This window comes from Pipra filicauda, unplaced genomic scaffold (genome assembly GCF_003945595.2).
Source record: "Pipra filicauda isolate LSUMZ 115617 unplaced genomic scaffold, ASM394559v2 scaffold2_size9829703_pilon, whole genome shotgun sequence".
NCBI lineage: Eukaryota > Metazoa > Chordata > Aves > Passeriformes > Pipridae > Pipra > Pipra filicauda.
This window is the reverse complement of record NW_024104421.1, coordinates 1013224-1031357: the sequence shown is the minus strand read 5'-3', so window position 1 is coordinate 1031357 and position 18134 is coordinate 1013224. Positions and strand designations below refer to the sequence as shown.

At 40.5% G+C, this 18134-nt stretch overlaps 1 protein-coding gene across 1 annotated transcript in view; it reads right to left on the bottom strand.

Annotated features, from left to right (window-relative positions):
* The window catches only part of SOX5 (SRY-box transcription factor 5), a 479309-nt gene extending 461558 nt beyond the window's left edge, over window positions 1-17751 (bottom strand). The window contains exon 1 of the mRNA XM_027726598.2: window positions 17693-17751. The gene's annotated coding sequence lies outside the window, so the exon portion shown is untranslated. The remainder of the gene's footprint in view (window positions 1-17692) is intronic.
* Between the last annotated feature and the right edge of the window lie 383 nt (window positions 17752-18134).

The following is an 18134-nucleotide window of genomic DNA, read 5'->3' as shown; positions in this document are numbered from 1 at the left end:
CAGCAGCTCTTCCACTTCTTTCCTCAAGGACTGCTTCTCATTATTTGGAAGACATTGCCCTCATGACTTCTCTCTACAGATGAGATTCAGATACCCACCTGACACCCCAGGAATGACCACATCATTTGTGTCCTGGGCCCTGATGAGAGCTGCACCACCACTTCACACCTCCACCTTCACTGCTCTCCTTTTAGGTAATGCTGCTATTTACATTTTGCAGTTAGACACAGTCATGGTTTGTCTTGCCTTTATGACAGTTGGGAAAACTTGTGGTAAAACTGGGAACTAAGCCCTCAGCTCCAGGTTAGTATTACTGGGGTGTCCCTATTCATAAAACAGGTTCCTGTGCCTACATTTACAAACTGATGCTTCTCTTGTTTAAGACTACCAGATTTGCTCATGCAGGCAGCTGATGGTTTTGGGTATGCAGGCACCATTTTCTTGTTGTTTTTTATTCTGGTGATGCTCAGTGAGACCACAGAGACCCCCATCATAGGGATTGAACACCTGGCAGAGCAGCGAGGAGGTCACTTTGAGTCAGAGTTGAAGCACATTAAAGAAGGCAGTTGGTGGTAAAACAGCTTACAACTGTTGTATTTTGGGGAAAAAGAGACATCATCCATTTCAAGAGTGAGCACCACCACCCCCTCGCTGCCTGATGTAGAAGCAAACCTCAATTATCTTGTTTATCCAGGTAGATCTGTTTGGACATTCACTTTTGAATTGGAAGAAATCTCTTCCAGTTTAGCGTATATAAAAAAAGAGAGAATAAAGGGTTTATGAAATTTGCTCAGATCTCAAGCAGAACACACAAGATTGTAGCTCCAAAGGGAAAACTGCTCTAACATGGCACAAATACATTAGATTAACCCTTACAAGTAGTTCTAAAGTGCAAAGTAACACAGTCCAGGTTGCAGACTCTTTGCTTATATGCACCTCTGACAGCACATTAGAATAAGTGATTTTTAAAATTCTGTTTTATTAATTCATTTGGCTTATATCACTGAGAGAAAATCATCCCATCACAAAATCTGCCAAAAGGTTCAGTTATTATTAGCCTCTAAGATGCAAGCTAATTGCTTTCTGTGTTTTTCACCAAAACCAGCTGAGATCCTGAGGTTCACTAAAAGGATACTGCACATGCTCAGAAATTTGCCTGTCCTGAAGATTTTTAATTACATATTTGACATTAGTCTTCCCCTGTGTAAAATCTAGGGCTGGCATCCTGCAGAGACTACAGAGAGCCTGTAACTCTGCACATGTCAATAGTCTTGCTAAAGTTAGAGGGACTGTTCAGATGCATAAACTAACATGTGAACTAGCCAAACCTTGCAAAATCAGAGCCAAAGTGTATCACGCTGAACACTGTAGACCTTGTCACAATTGCCTGATATGAAGTACTTTTTTTTAAGGAAAAAGTTTAACAGAAGAAATTTTATGGAGAGATCACTGAGGTTCTCTTCTCTAAAAAATTATCAAAACAGATATCCAAAGACTGCAGTACTGCTTAATCCCTTTACTTTTATATATCTCCTCCTTCCCTGAAGTTAGTTCAAGGATAGATGTAGTCCAAAAAAGCCAAGTGACTTCTACACTCCAGTAACTCTCTGCTGCCATTGTGATTTTTGGAGACAACACCATCCTCATACAGTCCATTTTAAAACAGGTGTTCTATGATCCAGTTTATTCTGGAAGCAGGAGAAGGGAGAACGGGCTTGATGCTTGGTCAAGGGCTAAAGTTCAGCAAGTTGACTCGGCTCAGAGCACGGTCAAACAGGCACCAGAGCAGGCTTAAGTGAGAGGCACAGCTCTAGTTGGCACCTAGTTTTCTTTTACCCCAAGGAAGACAAGTGTGAACAGATTAATCCTTATCAATTCCTTTTACTCTGCTACTTTGTCTTTTACAAAGACTTGTTGATAAAGAGTTGATATTAGCTATATAAGTCAACAGTACTAAAACAAAAAAAGAGAACAATGGCTCACTCAGCTTTTCCAGAAAAAAAAAGCCCAGCACTCCTATTCTTAAGGGCATGATCCTTAGTCCAGTGAAATCCTGTAGGAAGCTGAGGACTCTGCCTTGTTCCTCATCCCATGGACCTGCACAGCCAGGCTACACATTTGCTTGCACAACATACTCTTGGGCCTGCCACTCATTTCTCTGTAAGTGGAAGCAATCAAACCTTATAAAATTAGCAGTATAGAGATCTCTTCCCATCTGTAACAGGACAAATCACTAGGATGCAAGTCTTAGCAATGCCACTCCCAGTTTCCAAGTTATTCATTCCAGCCACAGCAGTTCACCCAAACCTAAGGAGTACCTTTTGCTGGCTGGTTCAGAAGGTGGCCCCTCCTTCCACTTGGTACCTTGAGCCAAAGCAACGCTATAAAGGTACCAGCAGCAGAACAGTGTGCTTTGTTTTCCCATGGCACGGGCCATGACAAGCCTGAGCTTTCGTCCAAGTTTTTATATAGAATCATGTAATGACCTGGGTTGGAAGGGACCTGAAAGATCATCTCGTTCCACCCCCTCCCACATCATGGGCAGGGATGCCACCCACCAGCCTGGGTTGCTCAAAGCCCCATCCAGCCTGGCCTTGAATACTGCCAGGGTTGGGGCATCCACAAGTTGATATAACCAATATCAACCTCTAACGTTTCAAGGAGTTGGATGAGAAACTTGCAAGAATGTTTGAAATTAATAATTTCATTAGAGGTGAGCAAACATCGCTGCCAAGTGAGAAAGGTCCACATTTCAGCCTGATATATGATTTCACCTCCCTTTCTCTCCCCCCAAAAGCTTTCAAGTCAGTGTATTGCCATGCAAAGTTTTTGTTTTGACAAATACACAAGTTTTTTAAAAACAAAAATATGTGTTTTCTGACTACTTGACAGTACTGCTTATAAAACATTGCCATACATTTGCTTGAGCTACATGTGGGCCTAGAACTAAATATAGACTTCAGTTTTCAGAGTTGTCAGTGCCCACCACCTTACCCTCTCTTAAATGCGGAGGTGAACATACACTTTAGCATTGTGAGCCAGCTAATCTATGATGTATGTGTGTTTCATGTATGGGGTGTATATATAACAGAGTACTGAATAACTCTAGTGACTTGTTCAGGAGCCTAATCTTAGCCTGAGTCTGAGTTTTATAGGGCTGCCGAGAAAAAGAAAAGAAAACAAAAAATCCGCAACAAAAAAACCAAACCAAACCCACCACTTACAAGCACAGGGAGAGACTATTAAAGGCAGAGGTCTCTCATATAAGCACAACATGTGATTGGATAATATTGTCTGGATTAGCAGCTTTATAACCTAGCCAAGCCCCAGGGCTACAATTATCTGGTTGCATTAAACTGAAATCACCTGCAAAACCTCGCAGTGAATGAGCCCTTGGAAGTGTCTAATCTGCTGGTTTGCACTTGCAAGCAAAAGCAAAACGCAGCAATGCTGAAGAGAGGAACAAACATCACAGTGCTAAATTTTCCAACTAGTGGTTCTAATTTTGCTTCAAAAGGAAGGTCTTTCCACTGCTTTTGGCTCTTCTTTCAGATACTCTCCAAATATAACATTATAATAAGCAAAGAACAAGAAGATAAAAGTCACAGTAATAGCTACTACCAATTTGCACCTTCATAAAACTTTTCATTCCATTAGTTTTGATGCAGAAACTCAGGAAGGTCTATTCTAAGGCTGTAGGAGGGACCAGATTAGACACACACTCCTCTGATTCCTGTCAGCCCCATCTCTGCTGATAGTTTGAAGGTCCTCAAATCACACTGTGGTTTTGAAGAGAAACCTTCTAAAAATAGTTTACCCCTTTGTGCTTCCCTCACTTTCTCCTAGTCCTTGATCAGGTGCCACAGGAACAGTTATTCCACGAGCATTTATCCATCTAGTACCTGATGTTTTTGCCCCACAAAACCCCTACAGCCTTACAGTCTATCAGATAACCAGCCCACCCACAAATGAATGGTCAGTTTGACCAGCTCTCACTTCAGGCATTCAACTTCTGCCTGTCTGCAGTTCCCTCTGGTTATATAGATGGACATGATGAGCTCATACCATCAGCTGTTGTTTATTGAGGTTTACCAGGAGTTTTGCTAGGGAAAAACTATGAGTTGATGGATGGAATTATAACCAGGTTACACAGATAAGGAGGAAACCATGGATAAAGAAACTCAAACTGTGTGGTTCTGAAAGTTGCCTAAAAGATTGAGGCCACTCTGCCCTAGAAATGGCAATCACCTGGGGAATGTAAGGAGAGTGCTATATTTTAGGAAAGCATATAGGCAGCGAGCTACCTCTCAGCCTTCTGAAAATCTATGAGCAAAAGACACTTCTTAAAAGAAAATTATGTAAAATCATCAATAAAGTCACATGGACAGACAACTACACTCATGTTGTAAGATGAGTATAGTTACTTATACTTGTGAAAGTGGTGTGGTTTTATTACATAGCATAGAAGCTCTGCTAAAAAGCCAGTAAAAATTCCATTATTACAAAGAAAATGACATTTGAAGGACTACTTAAGTACTGCTGTGTGGGAATTAATGGTTCTATTTTACTGGTGATCTCTGCAAATTTTCAACTCCTCCAGGCTGGAATATGCAAGTGGGAAAAAACTTCTAAATTAATTTCCAGGTGCCACACCAGGTAAAGTTTCAAGACAGTCTGAAAGACGTTCTCTAAAACCTAACAATGAAATCTGAAATAGCTTTAACTGAACTAACTGATTTTGGATTTTCTCCATGTTGAAAGCTATTTTGTGATATAACGTTGGGGAGAAATGTTTAACGTGGCTATGACTGGTAAATGCTGCTATACATTTATGCTAGCACCATTTTTTTTGTTGAAAATTAATTTCTTGCCTAAAAAGGATTAAAATAATTTCCCTTTAAAGGAGGCTTCACTAGATTGCCGCTCTATCTACACTGCACCATCCAGTTGTGTATTTATGCCATGACTTGCAAAAGCTTTTCAAGGCACTACTAAATGTGCTTTGAACAGATGGGGAAAGGTAATACATGCCATTTTGTCAGCACAGACACACGCCGATTCTGACGCAAAAAGTGACATAGCAGTATACTGATTTCACATATATTTCCATATGCTTAAATAGCTTTAGCCTGTGTGATACCGAAGCATTTATTTTAAGATAACACCACCATTTAAACTTCATTTTTCCCATTTATCTGGTTATTATCAGAATCCATATTTCATTCCAAATGTGGCCACTCGGGTACGCAGAACGGGAAAAAAATATAAAAATCAATCAACCTCCCCATCATCCAATGTACTGACAAAACAGGTCATTCCTAAAGTGTACAAGGTTTCAAGAATGCAGGCCATCATAGCTGCCTAGATGATTTTCTAGCTACTTCAACCCATCTCACATCTTCAGTCTTTGGTGCGCTGAGACCTCCTTTCCTCAGGTCCACATATTCACAGACTCCAATTCTTTCTCCCCGTAGGAACACAGCTATTTCCTTACATTGGCCATTTGCTACCTCAGCAAGGCAGAAAAAGGAAACCTGTCGTTTATTCTCTCCTGGAAGGTTCAATGCCTGCCCACAGAAGGGGATGTCTCAAGCAAATAACAGGTGCCCGTCCCCGCAGGGAAGAGCCAAGCTCCTGCTGCTGCAGCAAGTTCCATCAGAGCTATTTGTATGCATGCCCCCAACTTTACTAAAAACAATAGTGCTGTCCTCTGCCAGACACTTGTTTGATTTTATTTCTCTGTCACAGTTCAGCACTGCTCTTTCTCCTTTGCTCTCTCTGTATTTCTGACCTGAACTTTAGGAGGAACATAACATATCTCATCTGGGCTAGAAAGAAACAGTTCAGTTTAGGTCAGGCTTAGCTAGCAAAACCCTGGGCTCATTCTGTGAGCTCTTACTGCAGGTGGATACAGCTGTATCAGCAGCATTATCCTCTCTTTAAAACAGAGATGGAAAATGGGCTAAGTAGTTCTAGCTAAGCTCACCTTAACCATTACTCCCCAGACACCATCCTGAAGACAAAGGCAACAGAGACATTCACAGTATGGGTTCACAGTACAGCAAAAAACTCCACAGGTTGGGTAAACCTGGTTAATTCTATCACTCAATAACGTTACTACTGGATACACAAAATTTAGCATTGGAGAGGCTTGTAACTTGGGAGCTGAGCTTTCCATTGAGAAACTGAGAATATTTTTAATAAAAGCAAAACAACTTATTTTTTCTCTCAGCTTGGGGACAGCTGAGCCATTTTGGCTGAAAAATTATTTTAATTTTTTTTTTTTTAATGTCTGAGGCAAACACCCAAAATGGAAAATATCAGCCAAAGCTGAAATCATTTGGCAAAGATATGAACAGCTGAACAGAGAGTTTTAGAATGGAAAGCATCAAGCAATCTTCAACACAGACATAACTTCCCATACCTCCTACTGTCTCTTTCCCCACAGTCCTGCAATGGTCAGGAGCAGTGGGCTCCCCCCACCAGCACCAGTTCCAAGCTTATGGGACAGGTTCCACTCCCAAAGCTCCCTGCTATATGATGCCAGTGAAGCTCATGACTAGGTAAATCAAAGAGGGATAACTATAAATGTATAGAAGTTAGCAGCAATACCATATCTGTGGCAATAAATAAAAGCACAGGTTATGTGTTATCAATATCCATGTTAGAATGAAAGAGTTTGTTAATCCAGTTTATTTTCAGACACAGGTTTTGACATACTTTTGTCTAATGAAGAGTTTAAAGAATACTTCCTAACAGGGCAATTCCAAAGGTACATAAAACGCTGTGGAGAGCAAGCCAACAGCCATGTGCTAAAAGGCAGTGCCACGGAGCAGGACCCACTCTGGGATTTGTGAATCTTTCTTTGAACCACTTGACCTTTGATGCTGTTGAAAAGGGGCTGCTGAGCTACACAGACCCCAGACATGAATCAGCACAGCAAAACCCTTAGCACAAACTATCCAGCAACAGCAGCCAAACACAACCCCCAGGACCAGGATTCAGCCTCCTGAGTCCCACCTTTATTTGCAACTCACATATAGCTATTGCAAGGTTTTGGGTAAAGAATATGTTCCATTTTTACAGGTAATTGTTTTGCCTTGAGCAACCATAGCTTACAGTCACTGGAGGAGAAGATTTGCTTTGGTGAATTAAAATCACGGGGCTATTTCACTAGAAACACAAGGAAGCACAAAGCTAAAAAGATTAACAAGTAAATATTTTATCTTTTTTTTTTTTTCTCTTTTTAACTCGGAGACGTGAAAACTCGAAACTTTTATAAATACAAAGTAAGATTTGCACAAGTTGGCATGGCTGACTCTTGAACAGAGGAATATTTTGAGGTGCAAGCCAAATACTCTGTGTTAAGGTAAGAGGAAATAAAAAAAAAGTTGACCATAACCTGAGGCCTTGGCTCCCGCCAAGTGCCTGTTGTTATGAAAGCGAGGTGCTCCACACGATCTAATCATAGCACTAAACCTTGTTACAAGCCCTTTTACAGCTCCAATATCTGGGTTACATGGAAACACGCTGGAGAGCCTCCTTGTACTATGAAATAAATGTCATTCTGACTGGCATCCTCTCTTCCAGCGAGTAATTTCCCTCCGCTGATAAATCGATACAGCAAAAACAAATGAGAGTGCACAATGGGCACATTGAGGATTACATTTTTATTCATTTCAGAGCCCCTGCAGCAGAGTTTTTTAAAACACAATAGCAGAAAATGATGCACTTGAGCTGGGGGCAGGCAGGGAGGAGAACTCACCTTGGAGAGGAAGAGAGAAGCAAAAGAGCAAGAAAGGAAGAAAAATAACCTCAGCATTTAGAATGCAAGTCTAGATTTGCAAGACTCTGAAGTTCAGGGTGGTTTTGTATTCAGCAAGTACTTAGTTTGGGGCTTATTTCTAAGTTCTTGCTCTTTGTTACAGCAACAATACTTTGCCTTGTTTCCCCCCTTCCTTTCCTTTTTAAATTTTAATCATAACTATTCCATGTTTTGTTTCAAGAGGCTCTTACCCCTTCCAGCACAGCAGCTGTACTATCGGAAAGTGGACACTGCCCACATCTGTAGTGATTCACAGCAAAATGGTTATGTCAGAAGACACATATTTGCTATAGTGGAGATGTAACTGTGGGAGAATGCACCAAACCAGCTGAACCTCAAGTTTTCAGCTCAAGGAACCGATCCAGCATCCAGTGGGGTCAGGAGAGACATTTTCAGTGACCTGTAGCAGGTTCTGACCCAGTCCCTGAAGCAAGTGAGACCCAGCCTGGTTACCTTTAATTATACGCATTTTGGTCTTTCATAGTTACGAAGCAGAATTGAAAAGAGCAAAATTTCTTTTTTCCTCAGGGCATTCAGCAAAAGAGGGTGCAGCCGTGGATTTACTGAGGTGCAAACCCAGAGCTGGGAGCCCAAGCTGCTGAGTGACTGCTTGGCCAGCCCAGACCTAAAGGGAAAGGGAAGGGCACAACAGGACACACATGGTAATCTTCCAAAGCTTCCAGTGCTCACCCAGTGCCTCTGAAAGGCCAGACCAATAGCTCCAAAGACCACTGCATCTCTATAGGAGACCTGGAATCAAGACAGCCAAGGAAGGAGCTCAGGGCAAGACGCATAACCCTGACTTGATCATGACCCATGCCACAGGCAGCAAATCCAGAGAGGACACAGCCCTACAGTCCTTGTCCCTGAAGAGGGACTTGAGCAAATGCAAGCAGGGCTTCCATTTTATCACTGTGTATCCACTAGGAACTGGACCCAAGTGAAAACATTGCATATGGACTCTCACATGACTGCTGGTTTGTGGCCACTTTCAATGGTCTTGGTTTGAACCAACAACCTCAAGGTGAGAGGCTGTTATATCTCATTACTAGTTCCCCACGCCTCATTAAATTTGCATTTATTTGGTTCTCACTGTTAGTGGTTCCTACAACGACCAGCTAAATAGTACATAGAAATGTGCTTTTTTTTTCTTCCTTTTCACACTCTCCCCCCTCCCTTATTTTTTTTTTTTTAAGCCAAAAGGCCGTAACACAACAGCAACATAATGCAAAGTGAAATCCTTTTACAACCCTGGGAAGGCCAAGATGTGTGCCCAATAAATGTAAGCAGACATGATATCCTTTATAATCACAGCAAGATGGAGATGTGAACTGAATAAATGCTTTAAAAACATCATAGATTCTATTAGATGCAAAAGATTGAAGCGTTAGGCACCTTTTAGCTCAACTTTCATTTAATTTACTGCTTGCTGTACTGTAGTCTAAAGGGAGTGAAAAAATCCTCTCTCTAATTTTTTTTTCCTTTTCATGAGCTGACCAAGGAGATGAAATCTGGGTACTTTAATTACCATTCAGAGCCAAAGGCCTGGCCTTTGATATGGAAATCCCACTTCAACTCCAGCTTGCTGCTGCCTTTCCCTGTCCCCTTCTCCTTCCAATCTCCCAACATGAATTTTAAGTAGTCTTGTCAACACCTGACCGTGAAAGCTAACAGAAGCCTGTGCCGCTAAGTTGGTGCTGTTGGTAATATTCTTAATATTTATTTTTTTTTTAATTTTATTTTTCTTTAGGAGGGAGAGACTGAGGCTGGGGGGGGCGGGTTAGAATTGGACAAATCTAAGCATCCAGATCTCAGAGCTTTCTCCTTCCTTGTCCACACAGGGCCCGGCCTGTGGTTGCAGGCAGCAGCTCACATTAAAGGGTAAAAGAAAGAAGAAGCAGGCGGGGCAGGGATGGGGAGGGGGGGAACGGATGAAAGCTGTCATGTACAGTTACCCTGTTATTGTCATCTGCCTGCTGCATGACTCCCAGCTTTGCTATAATTATTAATTGCACTTGTCAACTGTCATTAATTCCTCTTTAGCATCCCTGTCTTGGAGTAATTAGACAGAACAGCCTCACTGCACTCATTGTTTTGAGAGGCCCCTGAAAGAGCCCAATGGGCTCTGTGAAGAGACAACCATCATTAATACAATAGAGCACCTCGGTATTAACCCTTTCAAAGGTGTACAAATCAGAAGCTGATGGCTCTCCTGTCTTACAAGTTCCAGTCGCTGAATCCCCCATTTCCCTTTTCTTCATAAGTGCTCCCATCCGATGACTGGGGAGCAGCTGGAGGCTTCAGGTGCTTCAGCTAGGGGCACTCAAGATGAGATGCTGCAAGGAAGCCTCATTTTCTGAGGGTGGGGGCTCAGCACTCCCCAGCTGCTAGTCAAGACATTCTCTTGTGCCCAGCTCTTAGGAGGAAAGCATGAAACACCAGACTCCTTATAAAATTATTATCTTCACCTTTTACCTCTTTCATCTAAGTTTACAGAGGCTGACCAAAAAGCAGCTGCAGGATGTCAGTATTTTTTGATGCTCTCTTCCCCACCCCCACCCTGAGGAAAGGGATGCAGAGCGCTTGTTCTGACTGTGGCTGCCAAGAACTCGATATGAAATCTCAAAGCTCAGCTTTGCTATCACTGCCCCCCTGCCATCCCCACACACGAAACACCCCACAACAATCTTCCCATGACCACATATGCACTCCCAAAGTTCTCAATTCCCAAACCCAGTCATCTCCACCAATGTTACACAGGCATAAGCCACGACTACGATCTGCCTCATGCTTGGCATTTCCTTAGTGGCTGCAGAGATGACACATGGAAGGGAGTGGACACTCTCTTCCAGTGTTGCAATGCTAGAAAGCATAAAACCTCAGGTATGTGGGAAAGGTACAGCGAGAAGGCACAATTATGAAGCTTATGAGCAAGATACAAGGCAACTGAATGGGGTGATGCTGTATTGTATCACCAATATTGGGTACCAAACTACCCTTTCCATTGGAAATATCAAGCTGCTTGGGGAGCGGGGGAATTAAAAAGAGGGGAGGAGAGAAGGAAAGAGAGTTCCATCTTAATTTCAATTTACTTTGGTGCCTCTGACTATATAAATGCTAGTTTAAAATAAAAGAAATGAGGAGGAACTAGAGCAACCTGTTGCTGCAATGCAAAAAATATCTCTGCAGTTCTACTCAGAGTTTACTGCTTAGGTTTCCCGAACCCCCTGCTTTACCTCTGCAGCTAATCCAAGATCCTTACTAAAAAAAGGGAAACCAGCAAGGCAGTAGCCAGACTTCATTTTACGGATACTTGGGGACACTCCAAGGAGCTCTTACTCCAGACAGACCTGCCTGGGGGCTAGAAAGGCCGTGTTCCACAACTACACCCTCAGTCACACAGCTGGGAGTAGATACAGAACAGATATTTTTTTCCTCAAAATCCCAGGAAAGATTCCTATTCACGCAAGGCAAGCAGTTTTACAAACTTGGTCACACCAAGTAACACCTTCAGCAACAGCATTCCTTTAATTATTTAAGTAAAACTACATACTCCTGGTTAAAACCCAAAACCTAGACTACTGAAAATGAAGAGGAACTTTCTTCAGTCTGCTGGCTTAATGGCAACATGAGACCTTTGTGAAAAGGTATTTTTTTCCCCATTAAATTTTGCCTATCTTTTCAATGCTTACCCAACTGAGATGAAAGCCACAAATTAATGAAGCAAATATACTTTAAAACAGGGTTTCAAAGTCATAAAGTGTTAAAGAACTTGATTCAGAGCTTCACCTTCTTTGGATCTGGCTTAGTAGCTTGTGACTTACTGAAATAACAGAGAGCTTTGTATAAAGCCATGTGGAATGTATTTATAGTACATACAGAACCAGAAAAATCTTTCATAAGCATATGCATCAGATTTTTGGCACTGTGCACCCTGAATCAAAATAAGAATTTGCCCATAGATCTGATCAGCAAACACTTACTCGCTTTTCTCTATTGTGGCTACAGTCAACCACTGTAAAAATTAGAGTCATTTTTTCAAAACAGGGCCCAGTTCAGCTGCATGTTAAGTACCATCACTGGTTACATTCCTTCTGCATTTTTTAAAGATGGATTTCCGTGTCCCACAGAAGTGGCTCTGTCTTGTATAACAACTCAGTTGACAGCCAAATCTGATTGTTACCTTATTAGTGAGAACCTCTGCTAAATCACCTTTAAATTGCACACAAGGCCAAACTTCCCCAAAGGTCAGAATTAATACAGTATATACGCATATTTTTACGAATTTCTGAGTGGCCAGTGATACTAATGCCTCTGTAAATAAAACAATTCTATTTTACTTTGCTAATGCCAGATGTTTATTTCACCTTCTTACATGAGTATGCTCTTGGGACAGATGTAAACCAATCCTGATTGCTGGCAAGGAGGCACCCTAGGATAAAGCTGGCTGAACTCACTGATGATTTCAGGTCTTCAGTGTGATCTGCTGAGACATTTCTGGGATTCAGCCAGAATTACGACATTAGCTCCAGTTAATTCAAGAAGGTGAAAAGCAATAGGTGGTTAACAGTCATTTCAGTGTGAATTCACGTGCTTTCTGTAGTGAGCTTCTGTCACCAGTGTGTTTTGACGCACATTTGGGAAGTTTTGCCAATTTAAAAGTGCAATTCAGCAAGCAGCTCTCTATCAAAACGATTCAGCTGCAAATCCATGCATTCCTCTAATGCATAATGCCTGACCCCTGTACACTGGATATTCCCAAGTCATCCTCAGCCCACGTTTTCTCCTCCTTCCCCTTTAGAGATCACGCTAGCTAAAAAGGCAATTAACAAGAGCGAAGCATATACCACATGTGCACAACCTTAAAACACACCAATATCATTACAGATAATAAATTCTGTTCTGCAGTCTCTCCAATGAAGAGTTTTCAAGTGATGATTAACCAACAAGCCAAGTGTTCAGCTGCAATCTCAGCCCATTTTGAACAGATTCTGCCCAAGGCACACTAAAGCAGAAGATTAACCCACCCCCCCCTCCCCAAATGGATTGAAAACCCGGTAAAATTACCATCTTCCAAATCATTATGGCAATAAGTAATATCTACACATACACAATATATATACACATATATAGAAAGGAAAAAAAAAAAAAACCCTCAGACAATCCTTCTCCAGAGGATTACTTCAACATTTTGACTTCAGAGAGATTGAAACTGATTCTCCTAAGCAAGCAGCTTTAACCTAAATCAGAACTCACCTCTCTACCAATCAGAAAGAAGCTTTTTCAGAAACTTATACTTCCTAATAGTTATATGGGCCTTAATCCTCTTGGAAACAGTTTTAGGTCATTATTCCAGGAGTTATTAGGTTGGAAAACAGCTTCTAGGCAAATGATGCTATTCACAAACCTTTTACACCAGAAATAATGGTTGGATTATTTCTGCCTCAAAAGTAGTCTTGAGGTCTGATTTCTGATTTTCTTTATATCTGATGCTCCTGAGGAAAAAAAAAAACACCACAGCTACTTGCTGTTAAATACTAATAATAATGATGGACGTTTTAATTATGAAAAAGTAATTTTATAAGGATTATAGTGGCAGCAATGAGATCAAGTTTGGATTTTAAGTGGAAGCAAAAAATAATGGTTTATCGATGGACTTCCAATGCTCTTTTATGCTTCCAAGAGCACCTGAAAGATTTGGTGTTTCCCCAGAATTCCAGTTTCTAAGGGCTTTCACAGATCTTCATTTTTAGCTTAATATCTTCTAAAGTATTATTTCTTTTTTTCCCCACATCCATTGGTGTCTCACAACAGTAGAGGAAAATAAAGAAGTGTATTGAAGTGTGCTCCTTGTGCAGCAGTTGAGGGAAGGGTGACCAGACATCCCTCAGTATGGGAGTACCCCCATTTCCAGGACTTCTGAGAGCACCTGCCATTTCCACCAAAACTTATGCTTCACCTTCAGCTGCCAGTGCTCTGCAGAGCAGGCTGACCACAGACTCATCAGGCAGCTGAGATAATAGAACCAGCACCAGGTCATCAAAATACTCCTGTATTTGAAAACACAGGATTATGTATTCCCTTTTTTTTTTCTATCCTTGAACACAGGGATTAGATGGGAAATGAGGAATTTAGTACCTCCAACCCCAGACAGTTTCCTTCTTGTTTTTCAAAAAAAAAAAAAAAAAAAAAAATTACCATTATGTAACAAATGAATTTTCAGCAAGAAGAGACAGATATTTAAAAACATCATTAATGACAGAAGCCAGCCCTTTCCTCTTATTACATTTCTCTCAACACTTATACATACAACAACAAGATGACAACCCATCACAGAGCTAGATCAGGCTGGCTTAGCAGTCCTGCCACCAGTCACTACCACTGTGCAGGTCTAGATCTCTAAAATGCATCTAATGGAGACCATGGAGTTGGTGCACATCCAAAGCAGCCCCAGGAACTGGGATCCCACAGCACTGTGAGCGCTCCCACAAGCCCTTCCCTCATCTCCTCTCTCTGTTGTTCAGTATTGGTGAAGTCTACACAGACACCCTAAGAGTCCAGCCCAAAGGCTGTTTTATCTCCAAAAGGCTCTCCTGAACAGTTGACTGCTTCTCCAATTCATAGTGAAAGTCAAATGTAGGAAAAAAAAAAAAACAACCACACCAAAACAACCAAAATCCCCCAAACACATACTGACAAGTTCATATAAATTAATCTGTGCTACATTGCAAACTTGGCTTCCTTCAAGAAGATCAAATACTAAAATTTCAGTGGCAATTTTTGCCTGAATAAGAACTTCAGGAACTTAGCCCATTACTTTTATATATAACTGTTTATGCACATGAAGTACCCATAATCTTCCTTTTCTCGAAGAAAACAACAGAGCTAATAGAAGCCTGCTTGCTGTACATGAGTTATTGTAAATTTTCACCTATTAGTTCTTACCTAGAAGATGGCAATTCTATTCTTTGCAGAAAGGCATCACAGTTGGAGATAAAACTTTAGCAGCACAAACACAGCAGTAGCATCACTGGCTAAATGCTTCACTGAGGAAGTGATACCACAGAATCTGGTGGCCAAAGGATTCTGTGGTATCGCTTTCTGAAGTATATTAAAAATGTATTAATTTGCCTACGTGACAACTTCATCATCATTGTTTGGGAAAAATCCCAAAACCTACACGAAAGGCCTTCTGAGGTAATAGAAAACTAAAAAGACATAACATAATTAAAAAGAAGAAAAGAAAAAGAATTGTTGCATTTGTTCTCCTTAGTTATATTAAGAATAAAAAACGAAACTAATGTAATAATGTATCCCAGCAGTTCAAATCTTCTAATTTATGTAGAATGGATTATTACTTAGACAATCTGACCCTGGGCAAAACTTCCTCAGTTGAGAAGATTTACAATCTAATTATGCAGGAAGTTCTGCTGAGACAGTTTGGGTGCAATGGTCTTCTATTACATTAGCTTAGCTAAAATTGCTGCTTCTTCGCTTGCTTGGTGTTCCAAGTACTCACATGAAAACAGAAAATCCCTCATTCGCATCCTTTATTTCCCTTTAGTTTTTCTCACCATTACTGTGTGCAGAAGCACTCGTTCTCAACTGCAAATAGCAGCAAGGGGCTGAGGTTGTTAATAGCAAACTGCAAGTTGCCTTTCAGGCTTTTGATTTGGCCCCTGTTTAGTGAACTGACTTTAAAAAGGACCATCAAAGTGCTTTTCATAATTTTTACAATGATAGTTGCTGGGTTATTGCTCCCCTCCCTTATTGCAAGTGCCCCTGAAAAAAAAGCCTGGAGCTGAAATCTGTTCCTGTATACTTTCTTTTTCATCCTGCACGCACAAATCTAGTTTATTTTTGTAGGGTGGCTCAGAGATGTTTTGCTGCTGTCTCAGACACCTGAATATTTTTAGTAATCTACTTCATTACATTAAAAAAAAAAAATATCCCTCAACACATACAAAAATAGCGAGGGCTTTATAAGTCTGTAGAGGAAACGATGGAAAACTTGAGTCTAACGTAATTCAAAGTATCTTTTTTTTTCCCCTAGATATAGTACAGTGTATCAATACAGCTGAATATACAGACCTCCTATATTAACATAGATGGAGAAATCAGTGCCTTTTTTTCTTTACAGTAAGTGTTTTGATTTCAAAGGGTCAGTGGATCATGTCAAGGCCCTCGGTCTTGATAATTACCATGTGTAGTAATGCACATTTTTATCTACAGGTGGCAGACCTTTTAAAATCATCTTCAAATTCATTAGACATATTCGTTGATACCACCACCCACATTAAAAAGTAAGAATCTGCAGCATAAACTTCTAATTAATGCTGTTCAATTTACAGGACAGATTTGTCAACAAAGTGGCTCAATTCTCAAAGGCTACTGACCCCTCTCAGAATGAAAGCCTTAAAAAATAATATTTTAAAAAAATAAAGCAGTTGCTCAGTACATGGTAAGCTTTTATTATTTAAAAATCATCCAGCAACTCAGCAAAGGATTTTTTTTCTTTCTCTAAAACAGAAGTTTCACTTCCTTGATTATTAAGCCCTGCTTGGTATATTAGTGATTTCTTCTTTGATAAGCTTATTCAGAAGGGGAAAAGATGAGAATGTCACAACTGACACTGGCATTTAGATAGAGGAAAGTGAATCATAAAACTTACTCGTATCTGAATCAATCATGTTAAAATACCATGACTTAGACTGTCATCTCGTATGCGTGTCTAAGGCCTCACTACGAAGCAGAAAGGCATTGATTTACACCAGAATATTATCAATAAATTACATAATCCTGCATTCAAATTTCATTAGATAATTCCCCATATAACAGTGGAATAGCACTCTGCATGTGGACAAAGTCATTCTGAAATCAGGAAGGCTGGCTCAGGGTTTCATCTCAGCAGTTTCATCAACTGCTCTGGTTTCTGTTGCCTTCCACACTTTTTTCTCATTTCCACCCATGAAAACCAGACCTGTCACTGTGGCTGCACTCCTTGCAGAGGCACAGGAAACATAAGTATGATGGCAACCAGGTCAAGCTGGGTGACACCTAACCCTAGGACAAACTCATCACACTCAGTAGTGACACACTCAACTCTAGTTCCTAAAGTCCACAATAACAAGATAAAAACAACGCTACCAAAAGGAGTTTCTTGTCTTTGAAACCTTAATTCTACAAACATTTATTATTCATGGCAGTCAGGCTAAGCATAAAAACTACAGGATCAAGAAGACATCACATCTGTGAGATTGCCTGTGTCTGAGTCTCCTGCCAGGCCAACAACATTTAACCAGATTATTCCCTATCTACTCTCCCTAACTGCAAGAAATGTAATTTTAAAATATTTGTAAAAATTTAGTACCTTGGATATACATACTTACACATCAACGCTACTAAAATATTGCACATATATTCACAAGTTTACAGTAATTAAGGGAATATTCTTTATCTTGCCAGTAACTTTTAAAGGGAAAAAGAAAACCAAAACAAAAACCCCCAAAAGAAAACAACATCCCAGCCTCAAAAAAATCTTTTAAATTTACCTTATTTGGTGTTTTGAATAGATTGAAATAGAACTGCACAGCAGTTTGAATGAGTAACAGGAAGTATAGACAAAACATTTAGACTGGGAATACACACTCTGGAGAACACTCTTATTTACTTGCTGGTACACCCACTCCTCCCCCTCCTCCCAGTCCAAAAGAGTGGGTGAGAAAAACTGTGTACACTAATGTCTTTTGTGGTAACCTAGTAACCTTCTCCTTTTTCTCTATAAGCTCTTCCTTCATACCCCACTCTTCCATATTGCCACGCTCCAGAGTAATTGCAGTATGTCTTTATATGGCTTTGTTTTCCTACCCAATGCAGAGGAGTTGGGGTTATTTTCAGTCTTCGAAAGCTTGTAAACAGGATCAAACAGGAACCCGGTCATCAGCAAGAGGAAGGCTAGAAAAATAAAAGCAAAATGCATATCAACGATTTTATTTTAAAAAAGAAAATAATCCAAAACATGAAACAAAAGCCTGGGCTCTGCTAGACATCCCCCTCCCCGTTCCTTTTCATTTAGTTCATGAACTCTTTTTTGCAGAACAGAGGCTGGTGTAAATTAATGTGTGACCCAAAATATATCACATGGAAAAGCTGCCATAGAAATATGTAATAGCAAAAAAAAAAAAAAAAAAAAAAAAGTAGACATTACTAGAACTAAAGTGGCACCTCTTATCACGATAAATCAATACAGAGATTGAACCGGGAGGAAGATGTGACTACATATTCCTGTTGCTCTTGAGTGTTTAAACAG